Source organism: Mytilus edulis, chromosome 8 (genome assembly GCF_963676685.1).
Source record: "Mytilus edulis chromosome 8, xbMytEdul2.2, whole genome shotgun sequence".
Classification (NCBI taxonomy): domain Eukaryota; kingdom Metazoa; phylum Mollusca; class Bivalvia; order Mytilida; family Mytilidae; genus Mytilus; species Mytilus edulis.
In genome coordinates, this window is record NC_092351.1 from 11,366,902 (window position 1) to 11,383,625 (window position 16,724).

The 16,724-nt window shown below is 30.5% G+C and overlaps 1 protein-coding gene across 1 annotated transcript in view; it reads right to left on the minus strand.

Moving 5' to 3' along the window:
* Positions 1-16,435, minus strand: part of LOC139484789 (uncharacterized) — a 39,906-nt gene extending 23,471 nt beyond the window's left edge. Inside the window, exon 1 of the mRNA XM_071268757.1 lies at positions 15,901-16,435. The gene's annotated coding sequence lies outside the window, so the exon portion shown is untranslated. The remainder of the gene's footprint in view (positions 1-15,900) is intronic.
* Between the last annotated feature and the right edge of the window lie 289 nt (positions 16,436-16,724).

Genomic DNA, 16,724 nt, shown 5'->3' on the forward strand with positions numbered 1-16,724 from the left:
TTTAAAATCACATAATAAAATTGCATTTGAGACACTCGAACACAACAAACAATGCTACAATATATATGAGTCATTCAACACATTCGTATCGTTCCGATACCTAATAAGAAAACTTGAAAAATGTGCTTGTAATGTAGCAATAAAATTCAAAAACTGGAAGTTAAATCATGGGTTTATTCATACATATCTCAAATATAAATCGGGATATTTTCTATTATTTAATGCTATTTATATTTGCCTCTGTGAAATGAAATTAATATTTAAGAAGAAAATCATGTTACTATACTCCGTTCTACCAATGCAATAAATACAGAATATTAAACTTCTAGCAAACTTGTAAAAAAAGTATTGATAATCACTTAAGTCGGCAATTAACGGAAGTTATTAGGTTAGAAGATCGGCACGTTTTTCGAAGACAATTAGACATACGATCATTGTACAGGGCATCGAAGCAAACATATTTCAATTATATTGTCAGTTTATGGTGATTAAAAGACAAGCTGACGCATATTAAATTTCATGAATTAAAACAAATTGGTTTGCTGTTCGACTTTTAAAGATATCGACAGAGGACATTTTTACCGTATTAAGTTACTAGCACACTATGTAACGAATTTATCTTACCGACTATCTTAACGTGTGAAATTAAGACTAGTGATTCCCAAAATGAGCAAGTATGCAATACTGTTAGCAGTAAGAAAATACTTCCATTGATCCTACAAAATCAGATGTCAACAATAACGACTTGTAAGGTTTAAATGTGTTTTATGAATTAATTTCAATCTTAATCATAAATTTCTGCTTTTTTTGGAACTTTGTAGTTTTTTTCTCAGTACCGTTTTGGTTTTTTTAAAGGGACATAACACTATTACTAACCGTGTATGAAATCAGCCCCGCCCCTTCTTACCTTATATGGAATATAAAGGGACGTAACTCCACTACTAACCGTGTATGAGATAAGCCCCGCCTCCCTACTAACCTAATATTAAATGTACACGGTTTGCACGCGGACGCTTTTAACCAATCATATTCCTGGAAATGTATAGGAGGTAAGATAAAATATTATACATGTATAATACACCTTGAGATGCACAATTAACGAAGCTGAGTAATTGTAATGTATATTGACAATCAGATAGGAAGCATTTACCCGAATCTATATGATTGAAACTTTACGATTGCTTTTATTTGAGTGGAATGGTCGGTCAGAACATCAAGCAAATATATCGCTCCCTTTTGTTTTGTTGTTTTATCTACGTTTTTACTGGTCTTTTCGATGTATTTAGGAGAAGATGAGGGCATGTTCAAGCTGATTATTCATTTAGTTTACAATAAATACGGTTCTTCTACGTAGTGTATTGTCTTTATGTTAACCAAACATCTTTTGACTGTAACGTTTATTATCCTTTGATTGTTCATGTACTTCTCCAAACTTTAATGAATCGAAACAAGAATGAAGTTTTATCATATGCATTATACGAACTGTACTTAGCTTATCAAATTATATCAATAGTAAACTAAAGTGTGTAATGAAATGTACTGTAAAATCACTATTTCCATTAGTTTCATTTGTCTCTGTACTTTTTCACAATTATTGTATACTTATAACAGTATAGTATTAGGCTTAGCTGTATTAATCTGACATTGTCTCTATCCATCATTTGTAATTAGTGTTGCAAGGTCTTGTCCTTTGTCTAGACATACTTTACATTGATATGGTTTGCTTATTATAAGCCTATTCGCGCACTCTTTAGTAAATCCTTTCAATTAGTTACTTACAGTAATACTATTATTCTATTATAAATGATATTCCAATTTGTTCGTTAACTCCATGAAGAGTTCGAGTTAAATGACAAAGCAGGTGTAAGTGAGGCGGTTTAATTATTTTATCAGAACGCATGCATTCCCCTTATAACATAATAAATGCTTCAAAAATGCATATTGTACCCGCTAAGCACTTCAGAAAAGACAATGTATACATCGGTATATATTGTATTTGAAGTTATAACAAAAAAATGTTTTGCTATCAATTGAATAATATAGCTGAGTTGAACATTACAGTCAAAACAAATTCTTCCAATATATTTTCTAATGATATTCGTGTGACAGTCCTTATTATAAACTACAACCTATATATGTAATAATGATACATTTATTGTCAACTATTTGTTGTACAAAAATTCTAGGACATGGTACACTGTTTTTCGCTTTTGTCAAATATATGATCAACCATAACGTTAAAATTAGACAAACATATAATATTCGGACGTCATTATGTGTTTGTCGAGGGGAATTTAATTGACGTAGCCGAAGTATGCTTGTATTAGGTTAAATGATATTCAACTTAAAGATCTATATCTATAGACTATAAGCATGGACTCCGATAATGTTTTAACGCAAAAGCATTTTATAAATTTACAAAAAAATAAAATTTGATAAAGGACGGTATGATTTCATATCATCAAGTTATGTACTTTGATTTTGCTTTCAGTGTCCTTGGGCAATATTTGTTATCATTGTATTTAGTTAAACATGTGCTTTTGTATTTTACCTCAGAAACCATTCAATGTGTATTTTTGTAATAATGTCGATTTTTTTTTATCCCTTTCGACTAAAAACATTTCGACACTAATTTGTTTTTGATTGTGGCCATAATAAGGTTTTAATCTTATAGTCAATAAACTAATTTTCTACGCGCTAGAACGGAAATGACACAGACAATCTAAACTATATCTGATCCTGTAATTACTAAATTAAACCATCTTTAAAAGACTGCTAGTTATATTGCATATGAATGAGACTGACAATACACGCACTTGCTTTGAGATAAATGGTTTCCTCCTGAAAAGGTTTACGGATGTGCAATTACATCAAATCATAACCAATAATAGACCTTTATAATAGCCGTAGACCATTCCATTGTGGTAAAATAACTAATTTTGTATTTGGACAATGTGGTATCATCAATATATATAGTAACACTCTAGAATTATCGTATTTGGTCAGAATTGAAAACATTTTAGACGTTTGCAATTAATATCCCTAATGTCCATTTGTTCTTCATAAAGAATATACTAAAGCAGAGTCAGGTCAAAAGGTCGCAAGCCCTCACACAAAAAAGATTTCTAACAGTTGAGTTGGAATATAGGGTAAGACCAGATATATTGCTTTATATAACTAAAGGCAATTCAGAAATAATATTAAAATGAACGGTATGGATCATGACAAAACAATGTCGTATAAAGCATAGTCTTCAAGTATAACAAATCATGTCATAAAGTATGAAGAAGAAAAAAAGAGAAAATAAAAATCGTAGCTAGAAGAAAAGCAAATGACCTTAGTAGGTTGTGAGTAAATGACATTGCATCTCGGTTAGAAGTTAAAACTTATTTAAAGGTTAACCCAATGAAAGAGCATCTGAGGTCGGCTTATTTGTTTGAATAAGTTTTTTTTAAGAAAATAGTTAATTTTGAGGATTAGGTTTTATGAGTATTTTGTTGCTTGTTAATGGATTTTTCTCTATGTGACTTCGGCGTGTATATAGTAAACAAACGATTTGCCCTCGCCAAACGTCAATTACTTTCCATTTGTGACACTAATTTTAAAAGTAACTGTTAATTGCAAAACAGGAATACTTATCAATTAACCAGAAGTTTGCCTCGGATCTACATAACTGTTAATCTTTCGTTTCTGATCTAATGATGTCATGTAAAAACTTCATTGTCAGTATTGTGGATACTTGTCAATATTAAAGCAATAACTTCCAGTTTATGTGTTTGAATATGCAATTAGTCCCAATAACTGCCAATTTATGCCATGGTAAACATTGAAAATAAGATAATCGTTGCAATATAAAATAAAGGATCGGCTCCATCATGATATCAATTGTTAAGATCGTTCTATGAATAAAGTCACGACTTGTAAACAAATCAAAATTCAAAAAATTTATAATGACAACTACTTTAATAAAATTCACAGTAAATTTCAGATTAGATTGATAAGAAAATTCCGGGAATACCGGATGTATTAGTTTTCAGAAGTGATTACATAATAACAAGATCAGGACACGTAAATTGAAAATAAAATATAAGAAAAAAATGTTTGAGACACATCCGCAAACGATAAAATGAAATCAACAGAAAGAAAAACAATTGAATGAATTTATTATCCTGAAATAGTTATTCTATGTAACTGCAGTTTAAACAGGCATAATGTATTTTATGGAGTGGAGTGTTGGTGTGGAGTATTGGAGTGGAGTGTTGGAGTGAGATTTTGGAGTGAGATTTTGGAGTGAAATTTTTGGAGTGAGATTTTGGAGTGATTTTTTTTTTTTGGTGAAATTTAGTATATAGTATATTATGAGTAGAATGTCAGGGGGTTAAATGTTTTGTTTAATTTTGAACAAGTATTCATTAAAAATAAAGAAAGAAAAATTACAGTGCTAAATATTGATTAAAATTTTGATCACAGATAATCATGAATAATTATTTGGTCATGTTCATTTAAAAATATGAAATATGCTCCTCTCATTAACTCACCTTGTGGGAGTGTCATTTGACTTGTGGTGACAAAGTGCACATTGAATTGCACAGAATTATGAATTTTGACCCAATTGTGTATAGAAGCATAAAAGACGACCTTCTGAAACTGGAGCGGACCAATCGTAACGGTGGGACCAATCATTGCCCTTGGAATCTCAACGATTTTGGTGGTACCTTTAGTATATAAAGGGCTTTTCACGAGATGTCTGCAAGATTGTGGGCCCGAGACAAGGGCATATGAACCTTTCTAACCCTAATATCAGATACTGAATGCAACCAGCCCCCATTGACTCAACACCTTACCTAAAGATATATTTAACTTTATTAAACAAACAAATGCACAGTTATACCCCAATGGGGTTGAAGGCATGACATACAAATTAACAATTACTAAAACAGTACATCATAAAAAAACAAAGAAGAACAAATTATATACATATGTACATATCATGCAGCTGTCGAGTCCACCCTCCTCAGTGACCATGACTTTTTAACAAATGGAGCAGCATACTGCATAATTAACGAACACGAAGGACATAAAATCAATTTATTAAAAATTCTCCATATTATCTATATAAGAATAAGTATTTTTAACTTTCTGTAAAAATTCAAGTCTCAATTTTTCATTTTTTTTACATACAAACAGAAAGTGTTCTTCATCGTCTATTTTATTTATAAAAAACAATGTTGACATAAACGTTCCTCTTTTTTTATATTTCTGTATCTGCCCCTTTCGATTTCCAAAATATGGTCACTTACCCTTAATTTAGTAAAACATTTCCTGATTTCAGAGTTATTTTTTATTAAATAAGGCTCAGTTTATTTAACGCATCCATGTAAAAATATCGGAAATTGATGAGACTGTCATTACAAAAGTGAGAGGGTTAGCGCTATAGAACCAGGTTTAATCCACCATTTTCTACATTTGAAAATGCCTGTACCAAGTCAGGAATATGACAGTTCTTGTCCATTCGTTTTTGATGCGTTTTGTTATTTGATTTTGCCATGTGATTATGGACTTTCCCAATTGATCTTCCTCTAAGTTCAGTATTTTTGTGATTTTACTTTTTTCATATTTCTTTTTAACTTTACTATATATAAATAATTTATTATTTTCTGTTAACGAATTCAATTTTTTTAAAAACAGTTTTTTATAATTTTCTTGCATAATTTCTTTTATCTGTATATTAATTTTCTTTTTTTCTTTTCACATATTTTTAAATTATTTTCTATATTGGTACAACCCGCAAATGATTTGCATAATATATTATTACCTGAAACCTGTGATAACCCAGTTCACACGCAAAGAAATACTGCAACCGTTTAAAGAACATTATAGTAAAATCTGCTGAAACTATATTCTTGTGTGTCAATTGATTCTAATGAATTGATAACTGTTTCTTCTAAGTTATCAATGTTCATAGTTGTGTACATCGACGTTACATCATAGGCAATAAGGATGCATTCTTTTGTGACCTCGTGTGACTTTATTTTATTCATGAAGTCTTTTGTATCTTGAATGTAAAAGTTATGCCTCTTCAATAATGGTTTTAAGATTAGACCCAGTAATCTTTCAATGCGTCTCGTGGGAGAGTTACACTTATTGATGATTGGTCGGTAAGGAATGTTTATGTTTCCAACTATTTGACCAGTTTGGAATGCCTCATTAATTATTTCTAGATTTATTTTATGAACTTTTGGAAGAAGGTACATGTGTCCGTGTTTTGATTAATTATTATTCCTCAAGAAATTATAAGTTTGTGAATCTATTTCTTTTTTCCTATATAGATTTTCAACAATATCTTTTATAGATTTGACAACAAGGTTCATTTATTTTCAACTTTTATTATATGCGGTTCCTTCAACCAACATACGTAATGAATCTCAAGACTTATATATTTTATTGAGACCATAATTATTATATGCCTTATAACTACAACTAAATAGTTTTGTAAATATTGAAATTTGACCAATCTCTCTTATCCACATATTGGAGATTTATCATATATATATATGATATTATATTACTATTGATGTATCTATACCAGTGCCTGTATTAAAAATTACCATATTACCTATGTTGTATATTTATATTTATAGCTCAGCCTGCTACGAAGGTTTAACCACACACCCCAGGTGTAACAATATTTTCTCAATGTAAATTTAGGAAATAACACTGTAATTGCAGTTCATCTTTTATTATTGTGTTCTATCTAGTTCTATGTGTTATAGTAATCTCAGGTTCTATTAATACCGAAATGATAACTAGGTAATACCATTAATAACTTATTTTTTCATAAATCCAAATTTCATCTAAATTAAATTCAGAAAATGAAAATACTTTCATCATTGTTGAAAACATTTAAACATTCTTTTTTATTTAAACAGAAGCTCAAGTCAATTGATTTGTAAATCATTTAAAAAACTAAAAACAACAGTGCAAAAACAATAAATATGATACTGTTAAACATGATAATGTGAAGATTTTTTGTTCATTTTACAAAATAATATAATATAATAAAGAATGGAAATGGGGACTAAACCTAATACACGAGCATGTAAAATTCTCCTAATGAGGATGCTGCCAGATTCTTAAGAGATTGTGATATCACAATGCTAAATAATTATATAACTCTTAGTTATGCATCAGTAGATCAGGAGAATTTGAAATTGTTTATAAAGGACTGTTGATATGAGGTCGTTCACATTATTATTCGAATACTTCACTGCATGCATTTTTTTATTTCTATTTCAGTATAGTTTATTTTTAAATTATTCACTACAAAATTGTTCATCAAATTTCACTCCAAAATCTCACTCCAAAAATTTCACTCCAAAATCTCACTCCAAAAGTTCACTCCAACACTCCACTCCAATACTCCACTCCAACACTCCACTCCATACAATACATTATGCCGTTTAAACATTAAGTATTGTTTGTAAATATAAACATGTAATGTGAACATTATGTACTTCTATAAACATTGTGAACGATATATTGTCTGGATACTGGAATGCAATTTAACCGCTTGTTTATCGCGATGGCAAAACAAGAATCGCTATCCAGAATATCATAAAAATTGTTATCGTAATGTTATTACTGATCCGAAATAAAATGGGATGTTGTGGTATATGTCGGCGAGACAGGAATCCAGTGACACAAATATAAAAATGTCATATAGAGGTCAATAAGTATTATATACTTATTTCTAGTTAGCAAAAAATACATATTGATATTTATGTTTGATCTGGCATGCGACAACATAACTGATTACATAACGTTTTATTACAATAGGAAACAGCAGGGCGATCGACTGACATTACGGGTCAGTTGTATTGCTTTGGCGATGTTTTAATTAATAGCTGTCATTGATTTTTGGTATTCATTAATATCGTATAATGCAAATTTCTATTAATTCTCAGGTTAAATTTCCGTTGTGTTAAGTGAACGATAATTCATTAGATTAAGATTATGTAGCATGAATGAACTGATCAAATTTTCTCTGCTGATTTGAACTTCTTTCACTTAGATAGTATGTAGCACAATCAAATGCATTAACCATTAACTATCAATGTGGCAACGGTGTCTAATCCTTGAATGTATAAATATAGATGGGATGAACGTATTTTACCTTCGAATTACTGCTGTTCATCAAATGCAAGTAACTGGAATGTTGTGTTCAGGTTTTGGAGTTTCTATAAAGAAGGTAAATCAAGAAAAGCGATTTGGACGCTAGTTAATAAAATGTTACTAATATTTACTAGCACTAGGTCTATACCGCTGATAGTACAATGTTAAGGTACTTTCAAAGTTATTATAACATCATTGATAAACAAATGCAGAGAAATCCCAAAAAGTACTGCAAACGCATGAAATTTGTGAAGTGTTGTTGTCATTGTTTATCCATTACTCTAATAATAAATATATTTCTGATTGAACACTTATTAGTTATGAAAGGTACCAGGCTTTAAATTTAATACGCCAGACGGGCGTTTCGTTTATATTATATTCATCAGTGACGTTTGGATCAAAATAGTTATACAGTCAAACAAGTACAAAGTTGAAGAGCATTGAAAACCCAAAATTGCAAACAGTTGTGCCAAATACGGCTTAGATAGTCGATGACTTGGATAAAAAAAAATCCTTAGAATTTCGTAAAATTCATTCTTTTGTAAACAGGAAATTTATAAAAATGATCATATAATTGATATTCATGTCAACACCAAAGTGCTTACTGATGGGCTGGTGATACCCTCGGGGACAAAACTTCCACCAGCAGTGGCATCAACTCAGTTATCAAAGGTACCAGGCGTATAATTTAATACGCCAGACGCGTAAGTACAAAGTTAAAGAGCATTTGGGACCGAAAATTTCAAAACGTTGTGCCAAACACGGCTAAGGTAATCTAAAGCTTGAGACAAATAACAGGAACTACCACATTTATATGACATCAATAACAGATAAATCATAATGAACATGATGAACAAAGAAAACCTAAACATTAAAAAATTTAGACATGGACTAGATATTTTAAGGACATATATTATATTTAAATCTAAAGATAGTTATTTGGATTTAAAATTTAAAATATCTTTTATTATGCAGTTGATTTGTTTAGTCCTTTTGATAATTATATTAATAACAACAACATAGCGCGATGCTACTTTCTATTTATTATTCTAGCGTTTATTTTATACCTCCTCGTTTAATTCCTGTAAACATGGTAAACATGGTAAACAAACACTGTTGATCAAACATATCATTGTGTTGAAAAAATGTAAAACAGCAAATAGGTAAAAGATTTTTGCTTTATTTATCGATTTATTTGAAATGAAGGTTAACAAGTCTGTTATAATACTATCGCTTTCCGAAAAATGTTATCTCGCATTGTCAGTTATTCATTAATTCCTTTATATGTTATATAAATACATGTAGACACAAAGTCATTTGGTACATAAGTTGTGAAGTATAGTTAGACGCAAATACATATATATATATTACACAAAAAAATCACAGTATGATCAAAGCTACATGAGAAATACCTTTGTTTGGTAGCTGTATATGTTTCAGGAAGTGGCAGACACAACAAGAGGGAAGTTCCTATTTAAATGTCCCTTATGAATCAAAGGCGATGTCAATACCAATTAGACATCACGCAATGATGTAGCATTACAAATTGTTGTTGCATTAGTGATCCTCGAAACAAAGTATTTGAAAATCAAAGACATTTTACATATTCTGAAGAGTTGATTAAAACAAATAAACGCTAGTGAATGTGTGTGTCATTTTGGTCTCTTGTGGACAGTTGTCTCATTGGCAATCATACCACATCTTCTTTTTTATAATTTAGGTATACTCAAGATAATTAGGCATTCAAAACAATGCGTATGATACAGTAACTGTTTTATAGTTTAATTTTGAGATATCATCATTGATATGCTGATATGAATCAATGCGCCCTTACCCAAACAATATCTAGCTACAGGTGCATATCTTATAAAAGGACGGTAATATTTGTAAAATATCGTTTTTGTGTATTGCCTCTGATCCAACACTTTTGTAAAATATTTAACCCAAAACTATGACTGTGTGAAATAAGTATTTTATGGTAAATATATGATGCAAATTATGAAAAGCATTTCTAGACTAACCTCCAAGGAAACTGTACTATATGACAGCAACGCTTAATGCGTAAATGCCGATTATAATGCAATCTCATCTACAATGGTTTTTTGAGTCCTTGATTTATATAATGTTCATTATAGAACAGATTCAGACAGTTCCGACAATGTTATGCAATGTGTCTGAATATTTGATAAACAAATACATGCTTTTTCATTAAGATTGCATAAATATACAGTAGTATTTATCCCAAAGTGAGTGAACAAGAATACTCATCCAAAAACAGTCATTATCACTGTACTATTATGCATATTTTAGGGGCCAGCTGAAGGACACCTACGGGTGCGGGAATTCTCGCTACTTTGACGACCCATTGGTTGCCTTCGGCTGTTGTTTGCTCTATGGTCGGGTGGTTGTCGCTTTGACATATTCACCATTTCCTTTCTCAATTTTATTAATCCAATTTTGAAAGTTAACCGTTATATAGTCCTGTAGAGATAGATAATTTAACTATGGTTATATTTGTGTTTCTAAGAAAAAACAACAAAAAACTAAATAAAATCTTATAAATTGCGAGCAATATGTGGTGACATTCATTTATTTTATATGATTTCAATATTCAATTGGATGTTATCCATTGTCCCCAGTGACATTATGACTGAAACCCAAACATACATTTCAAATATAACAACGATACATGATATTGTATGACACATTTTGAAATCAAAGGAAAACATATTATTGAGTCCACAAACTGTGACGGAGTTACAATAAACAATCAAGCATCTGCTTTTGTTGGTACCATTGGGAGACCATATTTTTGCTGCTTAGATCTGTGTTAATTTTTGCTGCTTAGATCTGTGTTATACATTATTAACTTCAAGTTATAATATGTAACATCACTGCCGAAACATGTTATTCATTACAAAAAGTCTTGATACAGCATGGGTCATACGACCATTGCTCATTTTATCTACCTTATGTTATTATCATAATAGCTTATACAGTTAATCTGATTTACATAGGAGAATACAGAACATTGAACGATCTAATTCATTTGTAGCTACATGGCAAATATTAGTATAAGAGATTTTCACATTGTGTCTTACGTAATACCTGTGTCCCAGGGGAATCGTCTCTATTAATATTTGATTGGTTAATTCATAATCAAAAGGCAATTTACATTTTGATAAACCGCTGACTCATTTACCAGTTAATATAACTCGTAGTAAAAGTAGTATAATGAGAATGATATCATAATAGTGTAATGGAAAAATATATAAATTGAAAAACACCGTGCAATTATCATTGCTTTGATAAAGCATGCGTTTCATTTGATTCTAACATTATGTCCTAAAGGTTACTATGCTTAGGTGTGATAGACATTTTTCTATGCTTTGATAAAATGTAATGAGTATTCTTATTTGCACTTCACCAATTATCCATAATATAAAAATGGTATTCACAATTGATGACACTCCTTTAATTAATCAATCAAGTGGACACGCTATACTGTCATGACTGTTTTTACAGTTTTATACGTTGTTACCGCTTAACCTGTTAGTTTTAAAATACAAGAATCAATTTATTTGCGAACAATTAAAATTCACAATCAATGATAGGAAATAAATAGCTGACTTTGTTATTCCAGCTGTACCAAAACGTTCGTTTGAATTAATTGCCGAAAAAACCATAGTCATTGGGAATTACGAACAAGCCTTGTACAAGTAGCGTTACATGTATCTTCTGTTACATAGCTTGTTATTTGGATTACCTCTGCTGTTTTAACGTCTCTAAGATAATTACACAATCCGGCTTGGGAAAATTGCTTTTTTCATATTGCTTTTTATTATGTGGTACACATATTAGGCCAGTACCACTGATGTTTAATGGCAAGTTATCCATATTTTAAAACGAACAAGCTGGATAACAATTGCATCCTTTCACTATTCATTCACAATTATTTTATAAATTCTAGGTCGGTGCAGTTGGTGGTTTGACGAAATTACACAAATCAGCAATGCAGACAGCGCTTGCTCTAAATATCTTGATTTTTGTGTAACTAACTATGAATCAATGTCTGTGATTTTAAATTCCAAGTCATGTAACATAGGTAGTCAGTGATTTTTTTTAAACACTATTTTACTATTTCAAAAGATCCAGCTGACAGTATGCTTCTAGATATCGCAGGTTCTAATGCCAATTGTGCTAAACCTTTATCTCGATACGATTTGTTTTGATTCACAGATTGGTGACACAGTTATTAAAGTCTATATATAAATACCATTTATAATTTAAAATTTAAAATTTAAATGACGTTTATCTTACTTTTATGTATGTCTAAAAAAGAGGGATTTTTGAATTTGGTCGGTAGATACTTAGTAATTTGTAAGTCATTGACAATAGATTTAGTACTATAAATTTGGATGTTATTTCTTTCCGCTCCAAGATTGGTCGACAAGTTTTTTGTTAATGGACTAGACTTCAAGCTTACATCTTATTTCATTTCAGATCAGCGGACTTTGTACTACGTGAGCCTATTCACGGTTTGAAACATATGCGTGATTAAAACATATCAACTTTGGACTCAAATAAACATTTCTCACAGTTTGTTTTTCGAAATGATATTACTTTAGATGCACAGATTCATAATGCAAATGTAATTGTTTAGCACCGGAAATATGTACATGAAATTGAAATTTAATCAAAATCGCATGAACGATGGACTGTAATATTAGCACGAAAAATGTATTACTATATTTTATTGTTTAATTTTATATGAAACAAGTTTAGCGTAGTTTAGATTGTGAACAATCGCGTAGTTTGAAGGTAACATATTTGCTTCAATACTTGTGAAAGAAATGAAATAGCAACTTTAAATGCCACAAGAAATCAATAACTTAGACAAATGGTTTGACACGCGATTAATGCTTTCAAAACAGAAATATAACATGTGAATTCAATGATACCATAATTAAACATTAAGCAGCTAGGGATTGAATTTCTATAAAATGAATAGAACTATTTCAAACAGTTTACGATAGCATGGGTACTGTTTTCTGTATAAATTAACAAAATCAACAGATACAATTATTGATGAACAATTTACCACATCCATGTTGAATCAAACAACAAATTTATCGCCCGAGCTGGATTTCGGTTTGATTTTCGGTTTTCGTTATGATTTCATTGAACAAGAATATCTTCGGAGGAATAACTTGGATATAGATGTATGTCGCTGTACAACTTTCGTCAATAAGTAAAACAAAAAAAATTAGGGGGGGGGCATATATCAATTCAATAGTTGAAAACAAACTGATCAAGGCAATGGCACCCATCATGTTGCTATTGTAAGAACAAACCCGGTAACATGTCTAAAATGTTATCAAAGGTACCAGGATTATAATTAAATACGCCAGACGCGCGTTTCGTCTACACAAGACTCATCAGTGACTCTCAGATCAAAGCCAAACAAGTACGAACATGAAGAGCATTGAGGACCCAAAATTCAAAAATTGTGCCAATTCGGAAGGTCACAATCGGGGAAAAGAGGACGTGATTGTGATTACAACCACTGGGATATATTAGGAAACAAAAGTACCGAACTCATAGAAAAACTCAAAACAGAAAGTTCCTTATCAAATGGCAAAATCAAGAGCCAAAACACTTCAAAACGAAAGAAAAAAAAACTGTCATATTTCCGACTTGGTACAGGGATTTTCTTATGTAGAGAATGGTAAATTAAACCTGGTTTTATAGCTAACAACCTCAAAGATTTTTTTAATTGACAGAGATCGTCTTTAAAGTAACAAGCAACAATTTTGTAAAAATAATAATTGTATCAATGAAAGAAATTAGAGCATAAATACATATTGTGTAGTGGTTATTTGTTTATTTGTTTTGTTTTGTTATGTCCTTCTTTTGTTCCTGAAAACAATAATATAACGGTGCTAAAACAGATATTTCAATACATAAGCCTTCATTTATCAAAATTAGTTTTAAGACTAGGTGGTTGGCCGACTAAAAGATTGTTTTGAATTTTAAAACGCACAATAGAAAAACTTATTTTAAATTATGTAATTTTCACAAATATTTAGGAATTTCCTATCCGACAGTTCAAATGGATCCGCTATTTACTAAAATCAAACCACTCACAGACATAGAACAGACGCTTGCAACAACAAAACAAGTTATGTGCCAGTAATATAAGAAAAAGAATAAAGTTTAAACTTTATACCAAAAGGGCAAAACTCTCTGTACTTGTTTTAGGGTCCTGAACATTTCAACAAGTTTCTTTGTTATTCTACAGTTGTTAATTGAGGGTCTTTAATATGCTGTGCTGTATAGGTTGCACTTTGATAATACAGCTGTTTCTCAAACCACGCCTCTTTTGGTGAGATCTTGAATATACATAGAGCATTAATTTTGTTTACATACTGGTTCCCAGTTATGCTCTCTGTGTTTAATATCACAGAGACATAACTTGGGAATGTTACCAGTAAATATACATGTGCATATTGTTTTATATTGAAACCTATGGTAACTCTTTATTTGAGGTAGGGGTAGTTAAGAAAATTAGTGTTAATTTAAACTCTGAGAAGTGCAGGGCATATAAACGTTGATAATATGACGCTCAGCCCTATATTTTGACCTTTGAAAAAAATTGTAGTGCATATGAACTTTCAATTCTAGGATAAGATTTTTTTTCAAAACTTCATAGTAAAAGTGGTACAGTTTTAGCCGTAAAAGAAGTTCCTATGTTAAATTGCATTGTCAATATTTACAGAAATGCAACCTTTTTCTCATTGACAAAGGCCGTACGATGGCCTTTGGTTATCTACTTCTACGTCATTTAGTCTCTGGTAAAGATTTGTCTTTTTTACAATATACCACATCTTCTTATCTTTATATTTATATGTATGTCAACACAATGTTATGCTATAAATATACTTTAACCCATCTGAAGAGCCATTCATGTTCGAAAACATACCATATACAGTCATGAAGATCATGTCAACATAAAAGACATTTTTTATAAGTCATTAGCAGCTTATCAAAAAGTAAATCTTTATTAGTAATCAATAGACTATCTTTCTAGTATTGATTTTTGTGACAAGAATTACCTGATGTGAAAAATACGTGTATTGATCTGGTTTTGCAATTTACATTAATCTCATTTTTTTAATGTTTCGCTCCTCATGGACCCAAGCTGTTGAATTAATGCAATAAATTTTTCAGCAATTCAATAAACGTTTTATTAAAATGTCAGTTTCCCTAACGGTGCACTACATATATAATATGTCTTTTAAAACAGTCCGCTATATTTCCGTGACACAATGGTATCAATATACATGCTAATATTGTTGTTGTAGATTTTGACCATGAATGAGTTGTTGCTATTCTTATATATACAATATTAATGGAAACTTCTCAATTGTTGAAAGATTTCATTATAAAGGCGAAAATCGACATATTTCCTGGACAGAAACGAATGTGTCATTTAAGACATCATTGATGTTGTAAAAATAGAACAAAACAATACTAATTTTTACCCAAAACTTTATCACACAAATAATAATAATGATAATAATAATAGTAATACTAATAGTAATAATAATAGTAATAATAATAATAGCAATGATAATAATAATAAAAATAAAATTGATTACTCTAATAATAATACAAATAATAATGATAGAATTGATAAGAGAAATGAAAAAAAAGAACAGTAATTACCTTGAAATGTTCCAACTTTTTTGTGATCCGGTGCTGATCCGTTTTTTTTTTAGCAAAGTAGTATCCCTCAAAGAAAACAATACTTTTAATAATCCTCCTTTGATGAATATAAACAAATAAAATTTTAAATTTTCCTCACAGAAAATGTCCAGTAACTGAATGCATCATAACTTCCGTATTGTTCAATATGAATTATAGTTGATTGTTTGCAGTGTTAACTAATTCCTAAAGCACAAATAAAAACACGCGGGAATGAAACAAGCACCTGCTGAGAAGTTGTCGTCTGCAAACGCATCACTGAGCCATGTGTTCCGATTAAATAACAGACCTGATCATGATGCCGCTGTGCTGAGAATTTGTACACCTAGGACTGTAATCTGATTATCCTGAAAAACCAATTGATTCATTATAACGTTAGATCTGATGTATTAAGACGGAAAATATTAATGAAAAAGAACTTATAATCGACGTTAAGTTGTTAAAGCAATCAATATTAAAAGAACCTTGCCTTATCGGTTGGTAGTATGACATTACTACAGTAGAATATAAATAAGGTAGATTTTCTCTGTGGAATCAATATTACTGGCATGTCGTGACGTTGTCACTCAGTCGATCCCACCTTTGTTCAAGACAACTCAAAATAATACAATATATTGGAAAATAACGCTTCAAAATTTATGACATACTATTACATTGAAAAAAGATGTGTGTTTCTTCTGATTTTTTACATTTTGTAAAGGCATTTTCACGTTTTTTAATCAATTAATTTTTTGTTAATTAGAAATTTTAATTAAAAAGAATATGCTATAAGATTGTCGATGTAA